The sequence below is a fragment of the Otolemur garnettii genome, unplaced genomic scaffold (assembly GCF_000181295.1).
Source record: "Otolemur garnettii isolate 467f Iridium unplaced genomic scaffold, OtoGar3 scaffold00231, whole genome shotgun sequence".
Lineage (NCBI taxonomy): Eukaryota > Metazoa > Chordata > Mammalia > Primates > Galagidae > Otolemur > Otolemur garnettii.
In genome coordinates, this window is record NW_003852626.1 from 1,964,015 (window position 1) to 1,972,038 (window position 8,024).

The following is an 8,024-nucleotide window of genomic DNA, read 5'->3' on the forward strand; positions in this document are numbered from 1 at the left end:
CTGCAGAATCGTAAAAGCAAAAGACCATGTTTAAAGTGGTCAGAGATAAAAGAAAGATAGATCATGCATAAAAGAATGGCAACTAGACTAGCAGTAGACGTCTCAATAGAAATGAATGAGTCCAAACAGCAGTGGAATAATATCTTCAAAATTATGAGAGAAAATATCTATCAACTTAAAATTATTAATCCATCAAAATTATCCTTTGAGAATAAGAGTAGAATAAAAGCTTTCTGGAATAAAGAAAATCTTAGGAGAGTTAATCAAAGAAATTTATGAATATGTACTTTAAAGGGAATGAAAATGACCCCAAAAAGTCTATGGTATATGAGGTTATGGCTGCCAAATAAAATGTTAAGTGTGTGTGAAAAATCTAAAAAAAAACTCAAAGTGTAGAGTTAAAAATAAGAAAGGATTAAGAGTAACGTGTGAGTCATATAGAAGTTGATCACAAAAGGTATTGAACAATAGTGACACAAATTTAAAATAAGACCACACTGAAACATAAGACTATGCCTGTGAGATTGGAAAATTACTAGGAAATTTCATATTACAAAAGATTAGTGGAGATGTTTTATCAGGGCAACTCTCATATACTGCGAGTTGGAATGTGAATGTTTGCAACCACTTTTGAAAACATTTTGGTATTTTATTGTGAAGTTAAATATCTGCGTGTCCTAGAATTTAGCAATTTCAATCCTAGGAATATACTCAAGAGGAATTTTAGCATACGTGTATCAGGAGACATGTCTGGGAATGTCTAGCACTGAACTGTTTAAAACAGCAAAAACCAACAAATAGCCCCAATGCTCAGGTATAGATTAAACTGGATATATTTACACAATGGGGATATTTCATAGCATATGAAAGTGAATTAACTACAGTAATGTGCCGCAAAATGTAAGATTCAGCATACAAACATAATGGTGGGGAAAACTGCAAGTAATTGAAGATCACAGAGTGCTAACAAGTTATTTTTTTGACACAGAGTCTCACTATGTCACCCTCAGTAGAGTGCTGTGGTGTCACAGCTCACAATAACCTCAAACTCCTGGGCTTAAGCAATTCTCTTGCCTCAGTCTCCCAAGTAGCTGGGACTATAGGTGCCCGCCACAATGCCAGGCTATTTTTTGGTTGCAGTTGTCATTGTTGTTTTAGCAGGTCCAGGCCAGGCTCGAACCCACTAGCTTCCGTATGTGTGGCCAGCGCCCTATTCACTGAGCTGTGGGCACTGAACCGAATGCTAACAATTTCATAAAGCACTGAATAAGCAAAATTAGAGAAGATATTTTTAACTTTTTAAAAAAGGATGGTAAAATTGGGGAAAGTGGAATAATCATCGTGAATTACCACAATAAAGAACATGCTCGTGTAACAACAACCAAGAGCCGTTGGTTATTGGTATTGTTACAATTACCAGCTCCCCCAGATTTCCTGTCTCAATTATTTTCCCATCCATCCTCTCCAAAGGAAATCTCATTGGGAGTTGTACTTTAGAGTGATGCCCAATTCGTGTGATGCCCGATCAGTCATATCCTTGTGTAGGTCCCCTCCTTGCGTATGAGTGGTACCAGTCATTAGTTTCTAACCAATAGAATAAGTCCAATGTGGTAGAATATCACACGTGGGATTATGTCCATTTATAAGAAAAAGATGAAGGGATTTTAGAATCGTGTGCAGCATAATGATGTTTCAGTGAGGGATTGCATATATGATGGTGGGCCCGTAAGATAATAATGGAGCTGCCTTCTACAGGTGTACTGCTTTTTATCTTTATGCCATATTTTTACTGTACCTTTTCTATGTTTAGATATATTAAGATACATAAATATTTAGCATTGTGTTACAGCTGTCTACAGTATTCAGTATGGTAACATGCTGTACAAGTTTCGTTGCCAAGGAGCAGTAGGCCATGACAGGCAGCCTAGGTGTGCAGTAGGCTATACCGTCTAGGTTTCTATATAAGTGCACAATGAGAAAATCGCCTAATGACATATTTCTTACAACATATCCCTGTCATTAAATGATGCATGGCTATAAAATGAAGGCCTTCTCAGTCAAATTTGAGGAGATCAAAAGGGAGTTTATCCTGGTCGGGCGGGACCTAATTAAGGTGAACCTTTAAATGAGGTCTAGAGGACATGTGCTAGAATCAACAGAAACCTTTTTGCTGGCTTTGAAGCAAACTGTCTTAATTTTTACAGGAAAAAGGGAAATTCTTCCAACACCCATGTCAGCTTGAAAGAGGACGCCAAGATTTAGATAAGACCACAGCCCAATCAATACCTCAATTACAGTCTGGTGACATTCTGAGCAGAAGACCTAGGTAAGCTTGCTGCAAATTCCTGGCTCATAAAAACTGTAAGACGATAAATGTAGTTTTTGTTTTAAATTAATAGACTATTATTAGATTTAACAGAAAAATTGAGCATATTAAATGAAGAATTTCCATATATCCAGGCCCCCCAATAATAATTTTCTATATCATTAACATCTTGAATTAGTGTGGTATATTTGTTACAATTGGGGAACCAATAATGTTACATTGTCATTAACTAAAAATCACTAGTTCACAGTAAGGTTTACCGCTTATGTTGTAGAATTTGATAGATTTTGACAAATACAGTATAACTCCTGTTACAGTTTCATGGAGAATATTTTTGTGGCTATAAAAATCTGCGCTCTGTTTATTCATGAGTTCCCTCACATTCCCGAGTCCCTGGCAGTAACTAATCTTTTCCTTTCCATTTTTTCTGCTCTATGGTTTTTCCTTTTCCAGAATTCCATAGTTAAAATCACATAACATATGCCTTTTTCAGACAGGTTCTTTCATTTAGCAATATGAATTTCAGGTAGTTCCATATCTTTGGGGGACCTGAGAGCGAATGTCTTTTTATTAATGATGTTCCATTGGATGGATGTACCAGAGTTTATCTCCCACACACCTACTGAGGGACATCTCGGTCACTTCTAGTATTTAACAATTATGAACACAATTTCTATAAACATTCATTTGTAGGTTTTGGAGTGGATGTAAATTTTCAACTCAAGAGGGCAAATACCTAGTAGCGTGATCACTAGACTGGAGAGTAAGACTGTGTTTCCCTTTGAAAAAATTGAAACTGTAGATTGTCTATATAACTTCTATAATAAAATGTTCATATCTTTCATCCATTTTAATTAGATTTTTTTCTTATGATTGATTTCAAAGACATTTTTTCTATTTTTTTCAAACAAACTATTTAATAGATATGTCTTTTGCAAACATTTTCTACCTGTCTCTGGCTTGTCTTTTAATTTTCTTAAAACTTTTTTTTTGAGACCTGTCTCTGCTTCCCATTAGGAGAATATTTTACAGAGCAAAAAAATTTTTTTAAGTTTTAACAAAGCCTACCTTATTAACTTTTTGTTTATTGTGCTTTTGCACAATTGTAGTTTCGCATCTAAAAACCCATTGTCAACACCTGGGTTTTCTCTTCAAAACCTTAGCACTTTTGTGTTCCCATTTCAGTCTGTAATCTATTTCAATTTAATTTTTATGAAGGTGTAATCTCTGTGTCTAGATTTTTTTTGTATGAATATTGAATTGTTCCATTACAATTTGTTGAAAAGATTAGCTGTTCTCTACTGAATTTCCTTTGCTCCTTAGTAAAAGATCAGTTGACTATATGTTTATAGGTCTGTTTTTAAGCTCTTTATTTTGCTCTCTCCATCTATTCATCAATTGCTTTGCCAACACATACTGTGTTGATTACCATTGCTTTATATAAGTCTCAAAGTCAAGTAGTGTCAGCAAGCAAACTTTGTTCTTCTCAGACTTGTATTGATTATTCTGGATCATTTGCATTTCCATATAAACTTCAGAATCAGTTTGTTGACATATCACCCCATAAAAAAAAATAAAAACTTTCTGGTTTTTAATAGGGATTACATTGAATCTACAGATTTAATTGAGAAAACATTACATATTTAAAATACTACATTCTATTCATCAACATAAAATAGCTTTCCATTTATTTAGATCATGGTTGGTTTATTTTATCAATTTTGTTGCTTTCTCATACAGTCTTATATATAGTTTTTTTAATTTTTTTTTTTTTTCAGTTTTTGGCCGGGGCTGGATTTGAACCCACCACCTCTGGCATATGGGGCCAGCGCCCTATTCCTTTGAGCCACAGGCGCTGCCCTATAGTTTTTCTATACTTAAGCATTTCATTTTTCAGTGTCAGTAAAGATGTTGTGCTTTTAATTTCAAATTCCAATTATTTGTTGCTGGTATATAGTGAAGAAGTTGACTTTATATATTAATTTTATATAGTATGACTTTGTTATAATTGCTTACCGGTTGTAAGAGTTTTTTATTGTTGATTTTTTTTGAACTTTCTGCATAAACAATCCTGTTATCTAGGAATAGAGACAGTTTTATTTCTTCCTTCAAAACCCACATGTATTTTATATTCTTTTCTTCTTTTAATGATTAACTAGGACTTCTGACATGATACTGAATAGCAGTGGTGAGAGGAAGCATCCTTGCTTTTTTCCTGACCTAGGAAGAAAACACCTACTTCGTCATTATTAAGTACAATGTCAGCTGTAGGCTTTTTGTAAATGTTTCTTGTCAAATTAAGGAACTTCCCCACCCCCTCATTCCTAGTTTGCTGAAGTTTCTGGTTTGGTTGATTTGGGGTTTTATCATGAATGGGTATTGAATTTTACCAAACACTCTCTCTGTATCAATTGATATGATGCTTGATCTTATAGTTTAGCCTCTTTTTTTAAAACATATCTATCATTTATTTATGGTGAGAAAACTTAAAATATACTCTTTTGGCAAATTTTAAATACACAGTCTATTGCTATTAACTATAGTCACCAAGTTGTGCAATAGATCTCTTGAACTTACTCTTCCTGCCTAACTAAAATTTTATATCCTTTGACTAATACCTTTCCAATTCTCTCCTTTTCTCTGTGCCCTGTTAACCTTATTCTAGTCTCTACTTCTTTAAATTCAACTTTGTTTTCTGATTTCACATAGAAGCAATAGATACCATATTATGTGGTATTTGTCTTTCTGTGCCTGGTTTCGTGCATTTTATATAATGTCTCACAGGTCCATACATGTTGTCACAGTTGCAGAATAGCCTTTTTTCTGAGGCTCAACAGTATTCCATTGTTTACATGCATATTTACTACATTTTCCTTATCCATAAATCTGTTGATGATGAACACTCAGCTTGATTCTATATCTTGGCCATTGTGGGTAGTGGGGCAATGAACTTAAAAGTGCAGATAGTTCTTCAACATGCTGATTTAATTTCCTTTGGATATATATACCCAATAGTTGGATTTTTTGATCATAAGGTAGTTTCATTTCTAATATTTAGAGGAGCCTACATACTGTTTTTCACAGTGGTTGTATGAATTTACGTTCCTACCAATAGTCTATAAGGTTCTCTTTTCTCCACATCTTTGCCAGCATTTGTTTTCTTTCATCTTTTTGATAATAGCCATTCTTACAACTGTGAGGTCATATCTTAATGTGTGGGTTTAATTTGCATTTCCATAATGGTTAGTAACATTGAGTATTTTTTTCTTATACTTCTTGGCCATTTCTTTGTCCTCTTCTGAGAAATATCTATTTAAGTTATTTGACCACATTTAAATTAGGTTCTTTGTTTTCTTGCTATTGAGTTGAGTTTCTTATACATATTTGATATTAATTAATTCCTTATGTGATGTATAGATTGCAAACATCTTCTCCTATTCTGTAAATTGTCTCTATATCCTGCTTTTTTTTTTCTTTTCTGGCAAAAGATTTTCATTCTGACATAATTTCAATTTTTTTTATTTTGTTGCCTGCACTTTGGGGGTCTCATTTATTCTTTAGCCTCTGGATATGATTGAGGATATCAATTGATTTCAAATGGTTGAATTAGCCTTCATACATAGAATAAATCCCACTTAGGTGTAATTGATAATTATTTAAAAGTATCTTTGGTTCATTTTTCTTTTTTTAAGATTATTATGAGGGTACATATGATCAGGTTACATTGTTTGCATTTGTAAGGTAAATTCAGAGTTGTAGTTGTGGCCTTTTGAGATTTTTTGCATATATGTTTATGAGAGATATTTGTCTCTATTTGTTTTCTTTCTTGTGATGTCTTTAATTGCTTTTAGTATTAGGGTCATGCTGGTCTCATAGAATAAGTTAGACTGTTTCTACCCTTTTTAAATAGAACAAGATTATAGAGAAGTGGTATGATTTTTTCTTTAATGTGTGCTAGAATGAAACCATCCAATGAAACCATCTGGATGTGTGTTTTATTTTGTAGAAGTCTATTAATTAATAATTCAATATCTTTGACATATACGGACCTATTCAGATTACCTACAGCTCATTTTTGAATTTTGATAGTTTGTGTTTTGAAAAGAATTGGTCCATTTCACCTAATTCATCCAATTTGTGGGCATGTGGGCATACAGTTATTCATAATATTCTTTTTTTCTTTCTTACTTTTTTTTTTTTTTTAGAGACAGAATCTCACTTTCTTGCCCTTGGTAGAGTGCTGTGGAGTCACAGCTCACAGCAACCTCCAACTCCTGGGCTTAGGCGCTTCTCCTGCCTCAGCCGCCCAAGTAGTTGGGACTACAGGTGCCCGCCACAATGCCCAGCTGTTTTGTCCATAATATTCATTATCCCTTCTGTAAATGTCCACGGGAGCAGTACTGATAACTATCTCCAAGGATCAAGAGTAATTGTGCTCAAGCTGTGACTTACACTCAGATGCCTTATTAGCACCTAGGCATGATTTTGGCCTTTTAAATGACAAAAATTTGGACTTTGAGCTGATGATATGATGTGACTTAGATTTAGATAATTTGATTTGGGACTATGATGTGATTCTGTAGAGGGGTGAGGCACCTGGGACATTTGGAGTGGGTTGAAAGTATTTTGCAAGTGGAAGGGACTTTAGCCTTTGGTGGACAGAGGGGAGGCTGTGATGGACACACCATAGCTTCCATAGTATGAATAACTTTTAATTCTTCCTCTTCTATATATTTGTCAATATTTTCAAATCAATATCCCTATCAGAGGCTGGAAAAAGAAGTTGACATGATACATTTCTATAATGAAAAGTACAATGTGTATCCCATGAAGATTCATGTGATAAGTAATTTAATAAATATGGATTCTGAAGGGACCTCACAAAATATGAAATACTTAACTTGCTAATATTGATGTAACTTGCTTTGCGAAGGAGTGTGCATGGGATATTAGTCTACGTTTTTGTATTTCCATAACTTCTTGAAACTATGTTTGAGAAGTTGACTTCAAACAGTTCATTCTGCTTGTTTATGGTGATGGTACGTGAAGCTCAGGAGATAGTTAATAGATACATTATCTCAAAGGATGGCTGGATCAGATCTACGTAAGCAATACAAGACTCAGTTGACAATCCAATAAGTACACAAGCAAGAGCTATACTTTCTCCATGCCTTTCTGAAGAGGGGGAGTGAGTATTCTATACTTATTTGTTTCTTTATAAGTCACTGTTTGGTATTTTATGATTTATTTAACCTCTCTGTCTCTGCTTCTTTTTTAAAGATTGAGGATAACTCAAGAGCACATACGTGACAATAAAGGAGACATTAAAACAGCATTAAGTGCAATCCATTAAAAATATAAAGTAATTATGTTTTAAATTAGGTAACATATACTATGAAATGGCCTAATTTTATGATCTACCAGTAAAACAATCTGAGATCATAATTTCACCATGTATTTTTATAAATTTGGTTTTATAATTTTGCCATCTAAAGCCATTTGTGAATTTATCTTATGTAATTGCAAAATACTACCTGGCCTCATATTTTTATTTTTATTTATTTATTTATTTATTTATTTATTTTTTAGAGACAGAGTCTCACTTTATCATCCTCGGTAGAGTGCTGTGGCCTCACAACTCACAGCAACCTCCAACTCCTGGGCTTAGGCAATTCTCTTGCCTCAGCCTCCCAATTAG